This window comes from Mus musculus, chromosome 15, assembly GCF_000001635.26.
Source record: "Mus musculus strain C57BL/6J chromosome 15, GRCm38.p6 C57BL/6J".
In the NCBI taxonomy this organism is placed as follows: Eukaryota; Metazoa; Chordata; class Mammalia; order Rodentia; family Muridae; genus Mus; species Mus musculus.
In genome coordinates, this window is record NC_000081.6 from 57,059,610 (window position 1) to 57,082,872 (window position 23,263).

At 35.1% G+C, this 23,263-nt stretch overlaps 1 non-coding gene across 1 annotated transcript; it reads right to left on the reverse strand.

The window, feature by feature from the left end:
* Positions 1-8,176: 8,176 nt before the first annotated feature.
* Positions 8,177-8,237, reverse strand: LOC115488549. The gene has a single exon (XR_003951670.1). It is a non-coding gene; the product is annotated as a U7 small nuclear RNA (small nuclear RNA).
* Positions 8,238-23,263: the final 15,026 nt, after the last annotated feature.

Consider the following 23,263-nt stretch of genomic DNA (forward strand, 5'->3'; position numbering starts at 1 on the left):
TTCAGAGGCATCTCTATTTGCTATGTCTCTAGACTTCTTTCTGGCAAATAGTGACAATCAAGAATAAGACCTTTAAACTGAGATTTAAAACAGCTTGGGCTAACTGCCCAGAGCTCCTGGTGTGGGGGAAAACTGAATCATCTTCCAAGAATTCTATTAACAACTACTATGAGAAAGATGTCCTGAGATACAATTTGTAAAATCATTTTCAGGGGGCTTGTGACAGTCATCAAATCAAGCGAAATCATAAAGAAGACATATAAAACAAAGATTCCTTGAACTCTCACTTGCATGACCACATGTTTTATATTGTCCCACACCCTAAATCTTAGCTTTAGCCTGGAAAGTCATATGTGATGAAGCCTATTTCCAGGAAAACTTGGCAAACACCCTGCTCCCTGGGCAAGATGTGTATGTAAATCTGTTATGTTGCACAGATGTGGCCTCTTAGAAGGGATTCCCCTTCACTTCCAGGTTTAAGGATCCCAGAAGACTGTCACAGAAAGAGGGCCTGGTTTTAACATCTGCAAAATTGAATCTAAGTTTTATAGCTTACCTTCATTTCCTTTGGATTTTTGATGAATGAGAAAGCACACACAAAACCATGCACACACACACACACACACACACACACACACAAACACACACACGTCCAGGCTTTACTCCATTCATCTTGGTTGCCTACCATAAAATAATGGTTTGACCCTAATGTTGAAGGTAACACACAGTTTGGTTGTGTAACAGAGGTAAGTCAACCTCAAGTGACTGGTATCTTCTACGTTGCCATCAAGATTTCATAGTGACTGCAGATACTATGCAAGTCGAAAGGCTTCAGTGGTATTGCCCAGTGTTGGCGCTTGCATACTTTTTAAAATATTTTTTATTACGTATTTTCCTCAATTACATTTCCAATGCTATCCCATAAGTCCCCCATACCCTACCCCCACCCCACTTCCCTACCCACCCATTCCCATATTTTTGGCCCTGGCATTCCCCTGTACTGGGGCATATAAAGTTTGCGTGTCCAATGGGCCTCTCTTTCCAGTGATGGCCAACTAGGCCATCTTTTGATACATATGCAGCTAGAGTCAAGAGCTCCGAGGTACTGGTAAAATTCCACCAGAGAACTCCTAAACCTGATAACCAGCTTCGGTGAAGTAGCTGGATATAAAATTAACTCAAACAAGTAAATGGTGCTTGCATATTATATTGACTTAGCAAGAAAACCCTCCTACTTCTCCCCTGTAGTCAAGTTTTTAGAAATTGTCCATCTGATTTTCATTAATGCTAAAACATTTTGTTTGTTTGCAATGTTACACAAATGAAATATCATGAACTTTTGTGTCTGTTTTTTTATGTCTATTTAGTTATTGTTTTGATTTTAGATTATTTTGCATATATTTTTATATTGGTTACTTTTTAACAGGCATTCATTTATTCATCTGTCCTGTATGATATCTGTGTAGTAAGTTTGATTAATGATGGGAGACTTCCGAACTATTTTACTCCTGGGTGATTATTAATAAGCACCCTTGCATATTCCTATGTGTGACTTTTAGTGAGCATGCACATATTCCAGCATAATTTACCACAGACTGAAACTTTCACGTCCCTGAGAGTGAGCACTAGCAATTTACTTGGTGTGACCACACAGCTTTCACAGCCGCTGTAATAACTTGTAGTCACACTAGCATTGCACGAGGGAGTCCATTACTTCTTCTCTAACACTTAATGCTGTCAGGCAAAAATAATTTGAGGTCTTTTTATAATTGAGGGTAGTAACTTGGCATGATGTTAATTAGCATTTCACTAATGATAAATATTGTCAACACCTTTTCTTATGCTTTTTTGGGCTTACTGAGATCTTTTGACACTTGTATAAGCTATGCTTCTTATATTTGCATAATTAATCTATAGAAAGTATTTTATATACTAGATACAAGTTCCTTGTCAAATATGTGATTACAATAGATCCCCTGTTGTTTAAACTATAACACATAATGGTGCCTCTCGATGTGCAAAAATAAAACAAAAACAAAATATCCTTGATCAAATCTATTCCCCTGCATTGTTCACTTCTGCTAGTAATTACACGAATGTTCAGTAGAGCAATAATTTTTATATTTTCTGTTACAGGCTGTGAAGTTGGATTAGGTCCACACATATTCAGAATTAATTCTGATGTATGCCAGGTAGAAAGTGTTATATGATTATGCAAATTTATACAATTATTTTTTGGTCACTTGTCAGGATTTCTTCTATTTTCCTATAATACAACTGTGGCTCTTTTTGCTAACTTAACAAAAATGCCAAGTCTATTTCTAGGTATTTCATTGTTTTTTGGTTTTGTTTTGTTTTGTTTTGTTTTGTTTTGTTTTTGACAAATTTTGCCTATAATTGTGGCAAAAAACATTGTTTTAAATTAATTTGCTATTTGGATTGTAGAAATATTAGCATATGTTTCCAACAATTTTTTTTTACATTTTTTCCTATTTTTGAACTTTGGCATATCTGTAAAAATGTCTAAGATCTCTAGCCAGAATTTTGTAAATAAATTAGGAAGAATTGACATTATTAAAATATTAAGTCTTCTAGAATGTGATTGTATCTCTTTTAGTATATTTTAAATATTTTTCTATGCTATCACAATAAAGGGTGACCTTTCTTAAATTAAGTCTAAAGTTAGATACTTTTGCTGAATGTTTAATAATAAAATGTTTTAGTACTCATTTTTACCTAATCTTTGATAGCAAATAGAAATATAATTTAATTTTATGTTACTATATAGCTCCCAATATATAAGTACTTAAATATTACGCTCAGTTTCTACTTGTAGTACTCTTCAAAATGTCTTATATCTAAAATAAAATTATTCACACAGTATGGAAGTAATTTCTTTCATGCAGTTTAATATCATTTTATGTGTAATGATATTAAAATAATTAAGCATATTTAATATTATAAGAAATCTCTGTTGTATCTCACTTTTGGGGTAGTTATTCCATAATCAAAAACTAGATATTTTCACTTTGTTGTGGATGTCATTGCCGGTGATAAAATTTAAAAATAACTTTAATGAACCATATATGACTATTACTTTTTAATATGTTAATTTCTTATCGATTTCCAAATGTTAACTGACAATTCATTCTTGAGACCAACTCAATGTGTTCATCAATATTATTATTTTAAATATATTTCTAGATTTTCTTTCTGTATACTGTTTAGATTTTGTTGCATAATGTTCATAAGATTTTGATCTATAATTTATTTTTTACTCCATGTTTTTTTTATTAGGGTCACATTAGGCCCATAAGAATATTGCTAAGCATTTCTTACTTTTGTAATCTTTGGAAAAACTTAAAGATTGGGCATTTCATAAATATTTTCTGGAACTTACCAATTAATATACAATGATACTTGGAACTTACATAACTTAGGTAATCTGAATTCATCAATATAATTCAACTTTGCTCTTTTATTTTGTTTTAGTATCAATTCCAATGGATTAGAGTAGCGACGTCTCTGACTCCTATGTATTTTTTAATATACAGGATATATGTCAATATAATTTTTAATTTTTGTTACAGATATTTTGTGACTTTATCACTTGAGAAAAGTCAAAGATTTTTAGATTTTCTGGGTTTTATTGATTTTTTTTTTTTAGAACTGAAATTTTATATTAAGGTTGCTGTCTGAGATGGCTCAGCAGGTAAAAGTGACTGTTGCCAAGCCTGGGGATCGAATTTTGGTCCCTGGGATCTACACGGTGACCAGAGAGATCAGGTAATTTGTTCATCTGGTGTCCACTTAAGTACATTGGCAAGCCACACTCCCAATAAATACATAAATAAAATAAACGTTTTTAAAAGTCTCACCAATATAAATACCCAAACATGCTTGGAACAAAGATGACCTACCTCATAAACCACACCAAAATAGAAGTGGATAAGTCCCCAAGGAAGGCCTCAACCCTAAACCAAGAACGATGCTGAGAGTGGGAAAAATAGTTTTCTCTAGGGAAGAACACACCAACTGGTTATCCAATCCCAAGTGATCAGCCCCCACAACATAAGTACAAGTAACATTATACAAACTGAGCAAGTTATGTTTAGAAATATTTGTGTATTTACATAGGCATATATAATAACCATTAATGAAAAAAATCGGCATGAATTTGAAAGAGTAAGAAGGTGTATATGTGAGGGTTGGGAAGGAGGAAAGGGAAGAGAGGAATGTGATTTTAATATAATATCAAACATAAGAATATATTTAAAAAGAATTACAGAATCATAAACAATTATATAAATTAATAGGAGAGACAGACCTTAGATACTGTATTCACGATCCCCCACTGATGGCATTGCTGCCTTTATGAATTAGTTTTCAAATATCATTCCAAAGTCCTTTGTCCTAAGGCATTTTCTAGCCACTTTCTTTTGATTTGGGCAGTTGTTGTTTTTTTTTATATTCTCACTGGATGCCTTTTTATTTCCCTGATGAGTGTTTTTTTAATTTTTAATTTTTTATTTTTAGGCTTTACTCATTTATTTAATTGCTCTTAGTGTACATTTCAAGCTCATGAAAGTTATTCAAATGTGGTCAACGCATGATGTAGCCCAACATTCCACTTCATTCAAGTCTTTCCCAAACAGTTCTGGGACTAGAGCATCTGAAATGAATTTGCATGCAGTGTGCTTTAAAGACTTTCCCTCTGTATTGTGTTTGTTCAATTAGAGTGGACTTATTTTCTTTCATATGTTTTATGTATTGGGTTACACATAAACACTCTTTTAAAAATGAGGCATTGGGATTATTACTAAAGCCAATTTTATTGATTAGTTAGCACTGAAAATAAATATTTTGTTTCTCTCCAGCCACAAAACAAAACATCTCCTACATGTGGCTTCAAACTACAGTTCTTACTTCATTATGTTTCATGTTTTCAGGACTTAACTGGGATCAGCTACTAGGTCCTTCAAATATCTTACATAATGGCAGTCAAAAGTGACAGACACCAGGATTATTCAAATCCTTGTTCATTTACATATGTAGAGGCAGACATCTGAGAGCCAAAGAATGTCTTGTTGGACATGTTTTTCACCTGGAAAATGTTGGTCTATGCCGTGAATGCACCCCTCATGATGGTTCAATTGTCAACTTATTCTAGATTCACAAAAGAAGGGTTTCAATAAAGGATTCTCTAGATCAGGTTGAACTGTGGGCATGTCTGGGGAGAGAGGGTCTTCATTATATTAGTTGTTGAGAGACACCCCAACCTAAAAGAGGGCTGCACCATTCTCTGGGTTTGTATCCTGAACTATTTAAGATTAAAGAAAGTAAGTTGACCCAAGTATGCATGAATTTATTTCTGCCTTCTCTTGACTGACTTTACTAGGAGTAGGTACACAAACTATGCTACTTGGAATTTCTTGCTAGCCTGAACTGTACTCTAGACCTGTGGGTTAATAATAATAAATCCTTTCCCCTTAAATTATGTTTGTTGTTAGATTAATTTTATTAGCACAGAAATAAAACAGCCTCCACAATATCTTAGAAACTTAGCTCTCATTTCACAAGTGTTGGGAGTTAAAGTGCTTAGTGAACTGGGACTCAGTCCTATCGAGTACATTAATGATACTTCCATGGGATTAGAGTCTGGGTTGTGGGAATTTCCTTACAGAGCATATTCCTTAGAAAAGGGTGAATCGCATCTTCTCTCCCTCTCTCTTGACTCCTCTTCCCCGCAATTCCTGCTTTCACACCTATCTTCATCTTTGTTTGATTGTTCCTCACCATGGCCTTCTCCTTCTCCTAATACTGCTTGCCTCTGGCTTCCTGACATAGAAGAGTACACCAAGGCCCTTGGTAGAACTTAGAAACTCATGATCATGGGAGTTACCTTGCAGAAAGTGTATTCCATCTAAGAGTGAGCTAGATCCTTCTCCTGCTCTCTTGCCCTCTCCTCAGTTTGTTTGCTTGTTTGTTTGTTTGTTTTTAAAATCCTACTCAGTGTCAGGTGTTCTGTTGTAACAGCATAAAGAATGGGTGGCTGTGTATTCTTTCCATCATCGGACTTCATAGAAACATATTGTTACATGGATGCTTGGAGTTTAAAAAGTCAAATCTTTGCAGAATAAATTGTCAGAATCTTGCCTTTCTACCTATTCTTCAGAAGTGATATGACGCCACTGTAACTATTACTGAGTGAAGTTCTTGCAAAAGCCACCCACAGTCAAGATACATAGCAGAGAAAGTAAAAGAAATATAGCAATTAGTAATTAGTATAATGGTACTGACTAGGCACAAATATCATGAGGGCTGTACTCATAAATTACTTCATTAAGTAGTTATTTTCTGAATTCTGTCATATTAGGGATTTGGATTTCAACATATAAAGTTTGGAGATATACAGTCTATAGTAGAACTGAACAAAGTTATATTAGGTTTTAACAGTGAATAATGTTCATGTCAAGTGAGAGAAAACCTGAATTGTAATTTATTTAGATAATATTTTATAATTATTGAATATCTGGATCTCAGTCAGGCAGTGTATTCATATGAGGTGATGTCTTTCTATAATACATTTGCACCTAGGACATAAATTGTACCTTGATCAGTACCATTTCTTTTCATCAACTATAGTAAAGCCATGAGGGAGTTTAATAACTTTATATTATGGTCAGTCATTGTTTTCATTCCCATTTCCTGGTCACTTTGAACTCATGATCATGGCTTCATTCCTCTACTACTTAGTCGTCTCTATTCTACCTTCCTTCATACTATCTCAGACTACAAGCTTCATTACCAGACTTCAAAAATTCAAGTTCTCAGATGTCCAATTTATTGTACATTGATAATACTCCAAGTAAGCTGGCAACCTAACTGGCATAACAGTGAGTTAGATGCATGTTCTGCAGATTCCAACATTTCCCTTACCTGTGCTGTCAACCAATTTCATCTTGGTAACCAGGACTGGTTACCTCTTCCTTTGCAATTATACCATCTAAGCTTTTTACTTTAACGCAATAAAGAATTTGAAACATTAAAATAACATAATCATTTCTACTTTGTAAAGCAGCAATTGGCCACAGCTCATCAGAAACATCAACCTTTAAAATATATTTTTTAGAGAAAGATGCAAACATTTTGATAGACTTAGGAAAACAATGAACTGAATCCTTCTAAAATTTATATCTATAAGTGCAAGAATAGATAGCAAAGAAATCTTAGCATATAATGGCTAGAAGGTAGATTTTGAAGAGTTTAAATATTACTCAGTCAGTAACAATGAAAATTCTGGATTCTCTCGTCTCTTCCTACCTGAAATGCAGCAAGTAATTCATCAATATTGGTGTATTTATTTCCTCTATGTAAAGGGTAATAATAGTGTCAACCGTACTGTAGATGAGATTAGGTTGAATATTTTAAAAGTACCTACCATATTATTAGCTATGTAAATCTACCAGCACCTATTAATATATTTATCTTACTATCATCACTCTTGTTGTAATTCATCTTACTACTGGTATTCAGTTAACAAACTTCTTGTTGGAGACTCTTTTCTGAGGAATGAAGAATAGTAAGAGTAGTATTAGTAAGATAATAATCAGTTTTAGCATCTTATAGTTTCAGCATCAAATTATTGACTCTGTGACCATGGACATATTATTTAACATTTCTGAAGTTCTGTTTTCTCAAGTGAAAAGTAAAGTTGTAACTACCAACCACATATGATACCAATCCTTAAATAATAGGAAATAACACATCAAAGAACCTATTTTACAGGTATTTGACAATGAAACTTCTATTTTTTATTGAAAAATTCTTAGCCTTTTTTCAGCTATTAGTTTAAAATCATTGTTATAATTAGGGCTTCCACTGATAAAAAGATCAATATAATCAGGATTTTGCAATATATCTCAGGAAGGTCTGCTCTAGCTATCCATCCTCACGATGTCAAAGGCTATGAAGAATAAACAATATGAAAGCCAAAATTATATTTCTGGAAGATAGGTTTTTCTCCATTTAGTGAGAATCGGCTATAACAAAAGGAAACAACTATATTTTCTGCTTGAGACAGTTCTCCAAGTTCTCTATTCCTATTCTAAAAATTTTCTCGGGATAGCTGCTGGCAAACATTCTAAAAGAACTGTGTCAGCTCTCTAAGTAATTCTTGGGATTTCTGACCAAGATCAGAAATCCTGTTAGAAAAAATTCTTGAAGAGCTGTTTTTGTTCTCCAGAGGTCTCCAGAGAAAGCAGATCAGAAAATAAAGAAAGCAGAACAGAGAGAAAGCAGGCTGGAAAACTCTCCAGCAGAACATAAGCCACCAGTTTGGACCTATGATTTGACTTTGAGTTGTTTGTTTTTGCCACTCCCAGACACCCCTTCTTCAAGAACTCTTCTCCAAGCCCCAAGACTGGTCCTTGGCAGGTGACACCTGAACAGGGACTGAGACAAGGGTTGGTAAGTATATTGGGTAAGTTTGGTTTGGCACAGATTTCACTCAGTTTTGTAAAACCCTGGTGTGAGATAGAGCTGGGGAAAAGGGGTGAAGATTTGGTTTAAAAAAAAGTTGAGTCAAGTAAATTCAAAAAGCAGAGTAATGCACATTAAAGTTTCAAAACAAGCAGTAAGAAAGATATACACAAGGCTTTTTCAAGAATTCTGAGTTCATACAGTAAGTTAGCCCTTGGTTCCCTGAAGAAGGGTCATTGAGCCTTGATACATGGTGTGAGACCTTCTTCCTAAGTGGCCCATGAGGATGAAGAAATGCCTGTGCATGCTCTTCTCTTATGGAACAAGATTAAACCAACCTTAAAAAAAAAAAAGATTGATGATCTGCCTCACTCTAGTTCGGCCTCAAACAGGCTTCAGGAAAGTTAACTTGCTCTTATTTGATTAATTTGGGGGGAGCCAAGCCTTTTCTAAGGCTACCACCATCAGCCCCCTCAGGGCTGAAGGTCTTAAAGGCAAATCTCTTTTCATATTCTTTCAGTTCCTGTTCTGGAATGTTACCTTCCAAGGACAAGTCTTTGCTTAGAAAAAAGCTTCTGAGGAAGGAGTGTCTGGGAATGGTAAAACGCAAATGACTTGAAGTCAAATTATGGATCCACCTGGCAGCCTATGTTGTGCTGGAGCCAGCTTTCCAGCCTGCTTTCTCTCTGATCTGCTAGAGACAGCTTTCCAGCTTTCTCTCTGTTCTGCTTTCTTTCTTGCTGACAAGTTGGCTCATTAATTCAGCTGCCTTTGTTTCTTTAGATTCATGAAGCCTCTCCTAATTCCTATTTGTAGCCTCATGTTTTGCAGAGTTGCAAATGTATATATTTTTGAACTCATGTTTTTAGAGTTCTTTCCCACAGCCTGAAGGGGTGTCCAGCAGGTCCCAGCATTTACCATTTTGCTGAGACATTAACCACACCTTTGCATCCCAGACACATGCTGTCTCGGAATATTATGGAGTCACTAATGTTAATAGGGAGAATATTCCTCAAAGTAGTATGAAAATACATACATTATTATACAAGCAAGTCAATGGCAGCCATTGACATTCTTGGAGGCCCATGGGCCTAAAATTGAACCAGTTATTGGTTAGCTACTCCGAGAGAATTCTGTATCACCATTAGCCCAGCATATCTTACAGACAGGACAAATTGGAGATTGAAGGTTTTGTGGCTGCTTTGATGCCCCAGTCCCACTATTATGAGCTCAGCTTGGTTATAGAAGATATTCAATTTAGGCTCCATATTTCTCTTTACTAGGAATCTTCCCTGTGGTCACCTTTATAGGAGAGATTTCATTATAGTAGGTTTCTACACTACTCTGAAATGTCCCTTAATTCCAGTTGTCTCTCCCAGAATTATTCTCTTTCTCTACCCTCCCTCCTGTTCCCATCTACACCAGTCCCCAGTCCAACTTCAAAATCTATTCTATTTTCCCTTTCCAGGCAAATCCATGTGAACCCCTTTTGCTTTTTTTGCTACTTTGCTTTTCTGGATCTGTGAATTGTAGCACGATTATCCTTTACTTACCAGCTTACAGCCACTTATGAGTACATACCATGCTTGTCTTTTTAGGTCTGGATTATCTCACTCAGGATATTTTTTTCTAGTCCCATCTATTTACTGAAAATTTCATGATATCATTTTTAAACAGCTGAGTGAGTAATACTCCATTGTGTGTGTATATATTTTTCTTTATCTCTTTATTAATTGAGGGACATATAGGTTGTTTTGAGTTTCTAGCTATTGTGAATAAAGCTGCAGCTACTTTAAACATAGTTGAGCAAGTATCCATGTGGTAGGATGGAACATCTTTGGGTATGTCCCCAGGAGTTGTATGACTAGGTCTTGAGATAGATCAATTTCCAATTTTCTGATGAATCACCATATTGAATTTCAAAGCAGCTGCATAAGTTTGTACATACACCATCAAACTACTAAAATAATACATGCCTATCCTTTTGTTGTGGCCAGGTTTATCACACAGAGACAAATGCATATAAGCATAATCAAAAATAAAACAAATTATATTAAAAAAACATTCTCATTCTATTATATCCCCCAAGATCTAGAGTAAATAGGAGAGAAGCCATAGGATATACAGTTTGTGGACTGTTTACTAAGTAATATCTAGCCCTAATGGAAAGTGTTCAACTATGTATGTGTATGAACCAATCTCATGGTTGTGGGCATATCACAAATCAACAACTCAAAAATGGAATTACCCTGCTTCATTTTTCAGGCTCTGTAGAGATTATCTTATGCAGGTCCTCATATTCCACTGATACAGTAATCATTAAAATACAGCATAACAGTTCCTTAATACTTCTTACGTCACAGCATCTAAATCAGTGCTTTCTAAGGACTCTATAGTACCAGCATGTTATTTAAGTAAATAACACAAGACTTGCAATATTACAATAACATAAAATGATATTAAGATGCATGTTCAATTTTAATATTAGGTTTAACACATATGGCTTTCAAAAACTTTACAAAATTTTCTGGTGTTCTCATTCATTTTCTTTACTTACCACAGGACAGCAGATGTATATAAAGATCCCTAGTGTAGATGATCTGGGTCTTATTGTTCTAAGCAAAATAAATACATTTATACATAGGCCTCAAATTACCTGCAATGGAGGTCAGTAATTTTAGTTTTTCCATGTATCAAATAAGGAAAAAGAAGTTACATATCATTTAGTCTTGAATAGGAATATGAACTCAAGTACTCAACTGTAGACAAGGATCTCTTCAAACTCAGACATCGGCCTGCCTGCCTCTGCCTACTGAACTTTGGAATTAAAGGTGTGCTCCACCAGAATTTAAGGTTTTGATAATATGTTTCCAATATAAATTTCATGAAGAGCATGTTACAGCAATTATTTGTATTTATGTCTTACCTCATGCCATCTGAAGCTGACTTCGTGACATGAGGGGAGGAAGAATTTTCATTCCCATTTTCATATGCTTGTCATCCATCCCAGATGTGCTATTGACTATGTCTAAAGCAAATGGCAAATTTGAACTGAATGTCATAGTATAAATAAAACACAATTCAAGCGAAGGAAACTAAAGTTTGGAACTTTTCTAATTAAAAGAAGCAACAAAAACTCTAGAAGATGGCAAAATGTAAAGTCTACAGCAATGTTAATACGGTAATTAGAAAGGAAAGAAATTCCTAGGGGGAAAAAAAAGAAAGAAAGACAACCAAAATGGAGAATGATTAGCATGTTGCCTGAAGCATGATTGGCTGCCGATGAATTTACAGTTGATTCATTCAGAGGCTTGTGTTTCAACATGTGCCAAGGAAAAGGATATGTGGAAACGGTCACACTAGACAATGACAAGCCTTCAAAGAGCTATGTGCTCAGGAAGAATAGAAACAGGAAAAAAAATCTGCTACCTGCTCCAGCAGAAAATAAGTAAATTGTGATCAAAAGGAATAAATAGTTTTGCACAAGAAATAAAATTCTGGGTAACAATGCTCAACACTGAAATTTCTATGGCATGCAACATCTGAGGATGGAATATAAAATGCCCCTTGAGACAGACTGATGGAAGGAATCACATGAAAGCAACTCTAGAACATATTAAATTCACTAAAAGAAAGTTTTACTTAAAACAAGCAAAAATAAAACACATTAAGGGTTATTTCTTATGGTTTTGTACCCTAAAGAAATAAAACCCAGCTATACCATTCCTGAGCATATACCCAAAGGATGCTACCATACTACAAGGACACATGCTCTTCTATGTTCTTAGCACCCTTATTTGTAATACCCAAAAGCTGGAAACAACCCAGATGTTTCTCACCCAAAGAATGGATACACATGGAATACTATTCAGTTATTAAAAATGAGGTCATCATAAATTTTGCAGGCAAATGGGTGGAACTAGAAAATATCATCCTGAGAGAGGTAACCCAGACCCAAAAGGGCATTCAAGGTGTATGTACTCATTGATAAGTGGATATTAGCCAAAATGTACATAATACACACGATAAAACTTAAACATCTTATGAAGTTTAATGAGTAGGAAGGCCCAAGTGAGGATGCTTCAATCCCACTTAGATGAGAAAACAAAATAATCTCAGGAGGCAGAGGAAGGAGGGGCCCTAGAAGGGACAGGAGGGGAATGGGGACAGGATCATGTATGGGGCAATAGTTTATGCTGATCAATCAATTATGTTAAGGATAATAATACCTATTGTAGAAGTTTCCTAAAACTAATACACATACATGTAATAGGAGTTTAAATGGAGTTATCCCATAACAAAGGACAATGCCTTTTTGAGATCTTGGCTAGATGAGTTCAATAGACTCCCAGAGACATTAAGTTTTTACATGTTGTTTTTGTTTATTCAAATATTTTAAACCAATATTAGGATGCTTATAATCACTGGAGATGAAATACAAGACTGAATTGATAGGTAACCCAGAGATAAGATGGATGGAGCTTGGACAGTACTTAAATTCTCTGTTTGCTTCTTTATGGAGACCTGAAATTCTACTTTCCAACAATTTGTTTCATTATTAATGATTCTTAATGTTTTAAACTATTCTTAATTTTTGTGTCTTAAATGGTAAAGATGATATAAAAAAACAATGTAAAAGGAAGCTAGATACCTATTTGTTTAATATCAGCTTTGAGGGGATAATGGTTTAGGAGAAGTGATTTATACAGTGAAATCATTCTTTTTAAAAATATAAAAATATTTTTGTAAGATTTGTCATCAACAAATGAAATAAGTGTAGTCCAAATATTATTTTATTCACTAAAACACTGTGAGAGTTTTTTTTTTTTTTAATGTTGTATTGAGATGAGAAAGGAAGGGATAAGTGTAATGGAAATTAATTAATTTTGAGGTGCCAGTGATCAGTTTCACAGATCTTTTAGCTGTCAATCACAAGTTCCATTAGTAAACTATTGAAAACTTTGGGCTATGTCAGATGAAACTATAGATATATTACTTACTACTTACCACTACAGAACTTTAGAATTCTTTTTACAAGTCAAAGCGTTCAAAGACTGCACATTCCTTGACAAATGAAGGGTATCCACAGACCTGCTAGAGAACTCAAAGTCTGTGGAGAGATAGCCTAGATATTCTCAAAGTAATAAAGATCACACACACACACACACACACACACACACACACACACACACACACATACTCATTGCTAACATTCAGTATGTATTCACAGTGTGGACCATGCAAAGGCATGACAAACTCTTCTAATAAGAGGGCAGAGGCAGTTTTCAAGATGAGAAGATGTTGGGCCAAATCCTGTGGAATGAGCTAAGGGGTCAAGATGTCTCTCTGGGCTTAAGTTTCTCAATTTTCAAAGTTCAAGAGCAGAAGTTCTGTGAGGTTTTTCCCAGTCATTTTATCACTTTATGGAGCTCAGATGATCTCATAACTCAATGTCTTTCTACCCACTGGCAACTCATGGCTCCATTCTTTAACATCATCCCCATTCAGCTCTAAAGGTTCCTCAAATATATACAGTGTGGCGGGAGGAGAGCCAGAGAATGTCTTACCCTGTTTTAAGGGAAAACTCATGGTTTCAGACTTCTCGTACACTGTTAGAAAAACTGAAATTTTAAGGTGGTTTTTTAAAATGAGTTCTTATCTCTAGTATATGCTTCAATATTTTGACAATAAAGAAGGGAAGTGTGTCATCCATGCTGCTGACAATATGGGCAGGGCCTCTAAAGAGGGACCACGCAGGAAAAGAACACATGAACGTGTTTCTCAGAAAACAGTATTTCTTACATTTCACTTGAGAGAATGTTTTGTTTTTGTTTAGGAATCCTAGAAACTGCAAATGAGCAAGCTGTATTGGGTCATCGAGCCATCTCTCCAGGGAGCTCATGAGTTACAGCAACAGAGTCATTCAATTCTTCTCAGTTTCCTATGCAGACTCCAATGGGTGTTTTAACCACACTTTGGGCAATCATTCCATACTTCAAGTCAGTGTTGCATGAATGTGGCACTGCTATTGTAAGGACAAGAGAAAAGAACCTCAGACAAAAACATCCTTTGCGGTAGTGGGGACTGGAAATTCTAGATCTTCATGCTACTCATAGATGCTAAAATTGACTGAATACAGGAGGATTATGTTTCTCATAGCTGATTTCACAGCCAGGGACATGTATCCTGAGTAGATGTTTTAGCTTAGATGTGTCTGATGACAAAGCTCTAAACTCACACTACTGTTGTGCCTCTGACATAAAAATGTACTAAGGAATTGTCAGCAAATTAAGCAAAGCTCATCAGCTGTTGTTCCTTAGTCCTCAGTGATTTCCATAGATTTTTGGGTACAAACAAAGCTTGTCAAGAGATATATGGATAACATAGAATGGAGGTTTCAGATCCTCAGTGAGTTAGTTCAATTCATATGTCTTGTGAGCTTTTTCTTTTGTTTGTTTGTTTGTTTGTTTTGCCCTAAGAATGATATACACATTTTACTGTTTGTATCTCTGAAATGGACATGAATACTTTGGACTTCAAAAAGTATATATGGAGGGTTTTTTAAATAGATATACATAAAAGCAGAGTCTATAAAACATCAGGCATGAGGTTCAATATTAAGTCTACTGATGCAATTTTACCTTTCAAGATTTTTCTCAGTGCAGGTGTGTATTTAATATTTATCTCATGGTATAGTGATAGGTTTTGCTTTTTCTGGTTGCTTACATGCAAGTTATTTATTGACATGATTTTCAGACACGTATAATTTTGAACCATGCCAACCGATGCTAATATAGTTTTTGCTTTTAATATTATGATTTACCATTCTATATCCTAAACCTAATACTTTGTTTTGAAATTTCTATATCCTATATTTATTTTTCTTTACCCTAAATCTCTAGACTCTTTACAACAACAACTAATAATAATAATAATAAACCTCTGAGAAAGTTATTTTGAATTAATGTATAAAATTATGTAGTTGTCCCCAAAGCTTGAGAGCATACCCCACATATATGACTCTAGTATTTGTTACAGTCTCAGAAGAAAAGGAAGGGGAAAATGACTGTGACGTCTTTGGAATGGCTGGTAACTATAGAATGGCTGTTTTGTAGAAAGCATGGCTCTTGTTATTCCTTCCAAGTACAAATGGCTGTTTGGTTTTGTTTGTTTTTTACTTTTCAGCAACTTCAAAGGTTAGGGAGTTATTCACATCAGTTCTTGTACATTCAAAGGCTTTGACAGTTAGAATTGTGAAATAACATGATATATGTAATGAAGTTTTTCAATGATTATTAGTGCTTTAAATTTATGTTTGATATAATATGGAAATGAAGAACAATAAAATTCTCGCAGCCTCAATATTCGATGACAATTTGAAAAAGACTGCTCCATTTGATTCTGATTTTTTTTCCTGAGAGCAAGAACATTTGTTCTATTTGAAACTTGGTTACTTCCATGTACATGTTATAGTTGTAGGAGCATGGCTTTACAAGTACAATGTTTTCCTCAGACACACTAAGGATAATTTCCTAAAATAAGTGCACGTCACTCACAATTCCCTTGTTATTATATAGGTTATAAAAGAAATTGATGGTGATAGCAGTTTGTTTAGTAGGTGTGTTTTTCACATCTACTGAGCCACTTTCCTAACTGCACATTTCTCTTATACTGCTTTGGTTTGTTGTACATATAAATAATTCCATTAAAAAAACCTGTTCATTTCAATAAATGGCTATTAACATTGAACATATCTGGTCAAGGATTTGGCATTGAAGATGCAACACAGAATAAATTATAACCTGGTTGTTAAGGTCATTGTAAACTCCTAGAAATATCAGCAGGTAAAGCAATGAATGCAGTTCTTTGAGTAACTTTGACTCACAGTGGCTTTATTGTTGTTCTGCTTGTTGTCTATTTTGTGTATGTTTAACTTACTTAGGAAACAAAGAGGAGTAAGGTTGCCTCAGTTACAGAATGCTAGAATTGAGGTTGAAACTTCAGCAGAATTCATGTTCAAGAAATGGTGGAGACAAGTTTTTTTCCTTTCCCCCTAAGAGGGGAAGTGCCTGCAAAAGTATTAGCCAACTTACTGTTCCAGGACAAAAGCTACAAATTTGTAAACTAATATCTGCCAGGTGCTTTGCTAGCTATTTTATTGTCTACAGTTACTCCAAACCCTTCAACTCTTCTGTAACAGACACTACTAGTAATCTCTCTAGTTTAGACATGCAAAACTAAATGAAATGTATACCTTTTTGGAAACACACACAATGGATATATAATCAAAACTGGATGTGGGCCACACAGTCTGATTACAGAGATGGGTTGCATCCACTACTTCATATAAGTAGTTTCATATGAAACTTTGAAGCCTTCCTCATTAAACTGTGCCCACTGAGAGTGGTTAAAAGGTTGCTAGTAATACACTCCTATCACAAGATCTTTCTAGTCAGAAATATTCCTTGGCATTTATAAAGTTCAGCATGCAGAATAAATGAGTCCTACATTATGAAAGATGCTTTAACATGTGAAAGAAAATAAATAAGGTAGAATAGAATGGCCTGGGATTTGTTATAGACTGGTTATAGATATTTCACTCAATTTTATTACAAGAAATTCTCCTAGCTACAGTGTAGGGCAATGCGATATTCACCCTGGTAAGAATATTTCCAAAGTCTATCTTTTTAACTATCAGAACATGGTCACACTGCACATAACAAGGAGGAAAGTACTAGAGAGACAGACCTGTTACCCACTGGATTTCAATGGATCACAGTGTTATCTTTATAAGACCCATGGTCCAAACTTTTAAGTTCTCACCTTCAGCAGTAAGATCTGGTAGTTCCTTGACTTGTTAGCCATATTCATTATTGCCATTTTTTATTAATGAAGGCATTCTGCTAAATTTTATTATAAACTCGCCTTTATGGTCAGAAAGTGAGTGAAATCTCATAGCAGAACAATGACGTGATCCCAGTTACCAGGACACGTTTCTGAATTAATTGAACGATATGCACAATGAGCAAAACAAAAATAAATTCAATAGGTTTTAGCATTGTGTGTGTGTGTGTGTGTGTGTGCATAAAATAAATAGCATCTGTGTGAAAGTCAAGGACATGTCACAGGAGTAGGTTCTATTCTTCCATCAAGTGGGTCTTGGAAATTGAACTCAAGTTGTAAGAATGATGGCAAAAGCCTTCACGTGCTGGGCCTTTCCCAGGACAGGAAACATAGTTTTTAAAGAGCATTCCTGAGAGCTCATATTAGATTCTGTTTTCAGTAATACATTTGTGGTGACTAATTAAATATTAAGAAGAATCATTTTACATGCTCAATAGCTTTAAAACGTGGTTTGTTGATTTTTTTACTTGACCCAGTGAACCATTCCTTTTATACACAAATTACTCAACTGAATAAACTTCCTTCATTTGTCAATGTTCAAAAATATTTGCAAAATATAAATTACGTTTGGTTTGGAATATTTAACAGCAAGTCAACTTTTGGATAAACTTTAAAGAATAAGATTATTACAACTATTCAAATATAATAGATTCTGAACTGAGAGACATGTCAGTAGATTATGATTTATTTAAATACATAAGTATATCTAGAAAAATTTAAAGGTGATTAAGAGAAAAATACATGAATATCATCGAAAACTAAGAAAATGAGAAGAAAACTTGTTCTGGCTAATATTTTTAAATGCTTGTGAATTATAATTGATATATTTATTTAACATAGATTTTGTATCTTCACTTTCTGTTAAAAAAGCTTTAGTATATTATTATCACACTTTACTAATGGCAGATGCCTTTGAATGGATGCGAAGTGACAGATGAGCATATCTATATATAGTTATATGAAACGATTTTCTTTCTCTTCTCTCTGTACTGCTAATACTGACTGCTATATAAATAATGACTTGGAACACCCACCTTCTGATTTAGTTTTATCTATTTATTCAACTGACAGACATTGGGGATTCTATTTTGGCTAATAGTATTTAAATCTAGTTTTTAATTAATAACAGTTAGATACATCAGTGGAGGAATGTTACTTTGTCATGAAGCACTTAAATAAGGCTGATCAACCTACTTATGATCTCACATACTTATCAAGTCACTGTGATGAAGATATTTGAATGCAGCAGCGCATGCTGGCTCATAGTTACCATGCTGTACTAGATCATCAGAGCCTATTCTTCCTACAACACATGTTTAAATCCATTCATCCACTGGTGGCCATTTGATTGGCTGCCATATTTTGAATGTTATAAACACAGGAGTGTAAGTATCTGCTTAACACAACAGTTCAAATTCCTTTGCATACAGTATCAGTGGGATTCTGAGAACATATAATCACTCCAGTTGCTGTTTCTTAGGATATTTTATATTGTCTATCACGAGGCTGCAGTAATTCACAGTTCTACCAATGTAGAATATTTTTTATTTTTTTTTCTCAGCCTCAAAAACTCTCTTTGTTTCATCTCTTGGATGAAATCCTTCTAATGGATGTGATCCAATATTATCGTCTAATTCTCATCTTCTTGGTGATTAGCAATGCTGGGCATTTGTTTATCCACCTGCTTTGTTTGTTCATACCATCTGCAGTATTTTGGAGGGCGAAATCCCTAACCTGGTTCTGTGGCTTATACTTTCTTAACCATAGAGCTAAGCTCCTTGAATATTTTGGCTATTAGATTCAGCTCACACTTATAGTTTCCCAATATTTTCATCCAATCCATAGACTTTCTCTCTACTTTCTGTTTATTGCTTTGTTTGCTTGGAAGACACTTTTTTAACTTAATAAAATCCCATTTGTTTACTTTGTTTCCTGTGTTTTAATTGCCATTGCCAACACAATATTATAGTGTGTATGGTATATGTGTGTATGGTGTGTGTGTATGTGTGTGTGTGTGTGTGTGTGTGTGTGTGTGTGTGTGTGTTACTGTGTGATTCTGAGGGGGTTGCATTGAATCTTCAGAGTACATTTAATGATATAACTTTTTTTACAGCACTGGATGTGCCAGTCCAAGAGCATGGAAAGTCTTTTCATGTTCTGTTATTTTCTTCAATGTCTTGCTTAATGTCTTCAAGTTTACATTACAGAAATCTTTCACTCTTTTAGATATGCTATTTCTAACTTTTAGGCTATTGTGAATAATACTTTTTCATATTTTTCTTTAAAAAAAGTTCACATTTAATATATGGGACAAACAGTGCCATAAAGCTATATGTCAATTGCTTCTAGCTGTTTCTTTATGGAGCTTTTCCTGTCTTTGCTTATTTTTCTTTAGTCCTCCTTATGGGAATAGAATCTATCGCTTTTAATCTTAATGGCTCTCTATCCATAGGTGGCAATGAGAAGGCACAGAGTATGCCTGCTTGTCCTGCTGTCTATGAAACTGGTTCGCTAACCTATATAAAGCCAAGGCTACCTGCTTGGCTTTCGTTATATGTGCTGCCACTTAGTGCTCATCAGAACCTTATGTCCTACAACCTGAAGGCAAGAATAAAGGTTATTTCTCCCATGTTAATTCAAAATTTATTGTTCCACATCCTATGCAATAGTATGTGCTTTGATTTTCAGAGAACCTAATAATCACTATTTTTTGATCCAGAAGACTTTAAGTAAATAATCTTATTGTTGCTTAATTACATGGTCTGAGAATACCAGGGATATTGTCGTATTAAGATACTAGGTGTGTTGAGATTCCCATGTGAGAGCTATAAGGATGAAGTAAAGTCTGAGTGAAAATATTGAGGTATTTCTTTGGAAAATACCTGTCTTTCCTGGTCTTGCAAATGAGTCCACTTAGTAAGTGATTAAAACTGGTCTGGACAGCCAACAAAGCCAGGGCCCATTTAGAGCCACTGCAAACAATACCTTCAAAGCTTTCCTCCTAGGAAGCATGGCCCAGCAGCCTGCCTTTGATTGATCTAAGCCCTAAGGAGCCATTTCAGCAGAAAACAAAGACTTATTTTGCTTCTTTCATAAGGGACTTTGACATTTTATGGCTTTGTGCAAAAATATTAAGTGGAAATAAAAGGGGTCTTGTAATCTTCCCTTGCCTGGATGGTAGGCATGCTTTATCCCAAAGCAAAACAAGCCACTTCACTTACACGACCTTGCATGGTGCACTACTGATCAATAGCCATTACACACATACTGCTTCTGTTAGAGAGATCAAATGAGGGAAATTATAATGCCCATATTTGGGGATTAGAAAACTTAGCCAAAGGAAGAATTGAATCAAAACTATTCTCTTAAGCAAGCACCCAAATTGGTGTAAGCAAATATTATTTTGGAAAGGCTTTTAAGTCTTTAGAAATTTAGGAATATGTATGAAATATCTTCACTAATTTAATGTAAAAAAAATTCACCTTTGTTTAAGAAAAGGTCTAAGTTTTGAATTGTTCTGGGACTTTCCAGGAAAGTTGAGGGACATAAAAGGAACACTTATTATTCACTGTCTGACTGTGGGGTCTTTTAGCCAATTTCTTAACCCTGTGATTTTTATTGGAATGAATCCTATTTCTTTGGCATTGTCTGTAGCAAAAATATCAAATCTGTAAGTATTTTTTTCACTCCAATTTAAAAGAAGAAAAACAGTAACTTTGAGCATTTTTTCTTGTTTCACATCAAAATGTCATGGCTAGAACTGCATCATTGTCAGCTTTCATACACTATAAAGATAATCGGAAGTAAAGTGCCATAGTGCACCTCCATCATAGGCTAGTGCTTCACTGAACATAACTTAAAACAAGGGGCAAGGCCTGAAAGTTCTGTGGGAGGGAATTTTCTATATGAGAAGAAGTATATATATTTCTAAGGATTGGAACTAAGAACAGCTCACTCTGCCCTATCTGACGAAAATCAAAACAAACAAAAAACAAAAACAAAAACAAGCCAACCAACCAAACAAACAAAAACCTGATTGATTGGAACATCCTGGCTCCAGATGTAGCAAACTTTTATCTTTATAACTCTGTAAATTCATGCCAAACAATATTCTTTAAAGTGATTTGCAAAGACTACAATACAGATTACAGGAAGTGATCAATTATTGGATAACTACATGGTTTCCTAGATATTTTTGAAGGAAATAGGAAAACCCTGTGAATGTCCCTGTGCTCTCACACATGTACAAGCACACACACACACACACAACACACACAACACACACCATACACTTGCATATATGCATGTGTTGGCAGAGATGGAAAGGAGGGAGTTAATTGCTGGGTCTTCTTTGCAGTTTTTTAAAAACAAAACAAAACAAAAAACCCTATGAGAAATCAACCACTGGTTCTCAACCTCTGGTTCTCACTAACTTCTTTCCTTGTCTTTGTTTTGATTAAACCAATTTTTGGAAAGAGTCATTATTTCCTCCAACATGGGCCCAATTCCAAGGAACTCCCAACTCATTAGCATGTAATGCCATTTCCCCTTAACCACCATCATAGTTGTCAGCCAACTGTGAATGCCTTGATCATGATTGATTTCCCTGAATTCACGGTTTACTTAAAAGTTCAGTCGCTGAGAGGTATGGGCAGGAAGGCCTTTTCTACCGACTAGCAAGAGGCATGATGTAATGAGGATCTTTTCCCAATTTGGTGGGGGGATTTAGCTCCCCACCATAGCAAAAGTCAAATGACCTCAGTGCTAAAGTCCAGAAAACAAAAGTAGTTCCCCCAGCACTCAGGTAGGAATGCATAGGTGCCTGTATGAAAAGCAAAGCTTAAAAGAATGAACCTTTATATACAAATATGTTCTATGTGACAGCATCTGTGATGTGTGCTGTGGTGTGATCTTGAGCTGTTTATCCAGTATAGAAGCCCCTTACTCTCAGCTACTAATGGCGAATTCTACTCATAAACCATAGCTAACTACATGTATAGACATGTGTCAATCGATAGAAATTATTTTGCCCAAGTTGGTGAGCCCTTCAGTTTATAAGGAGTGCGTTTGTAGTGTAAACTATTCCACAGAGTGCTACAACTCTGATAATCTCTTCTATCTCTGTAGATCACTGTGGAGTAAATACAACATCTCTTGTAACTGTATCTTAGTTTGGTGGTTTTTTTTAATTCAGCCTTACTCCCTTAGGCGTCCCTAGATTCTTTAAAGACTGGTTGCCAAAAGGACATTGTTAAGAAGATAAAACAGTAGCCTACAGAATGGGAAAAGATCTTCACCAACCTCACATCTGACAGAGGACTGATATCCAAAGTATATAGAGAACTTAAGAAAATACACATCAAAAACCAATATATTCCAATTAAAGAAATGGAACACAGATCTCAACAGAGAAATCTCAAATGTCTGAGAAACACTTAAAGAAATGTTCAATATCCTTGCCATCAGGGAAACACAAAACAAAATGACTGTGAGAATCCATTTCATACCAGACTGAATGGCTAAGATAAAAAACACAAGTGACAGTTTATCAAGAAGAACACTACTCCATTGCCTGTAGGAACCCAAAGTTATACAGCTACTTTGGAAATCAATTTGGTAGTTTCTTAAAAAAAAAAAATAGATCTAACTCAAGACCAACTCCTGGGTGTCCAAAGGATGCTTCAGCATACCACAAGGACATTTGCTCAACTATGTTCAAGGCAGCTTTATTTGTAATAGCAATAAACTAGACACAACATAGATGTCCTTCGAGTGAAGAATTGGTAAATAAAGTGTGGTGCACTTGCACAACAGATTATTACTCAGCCATTACGAACTTTCCAGGTAAAGGATGGAACTAGAAAAGACCATTCTGAAC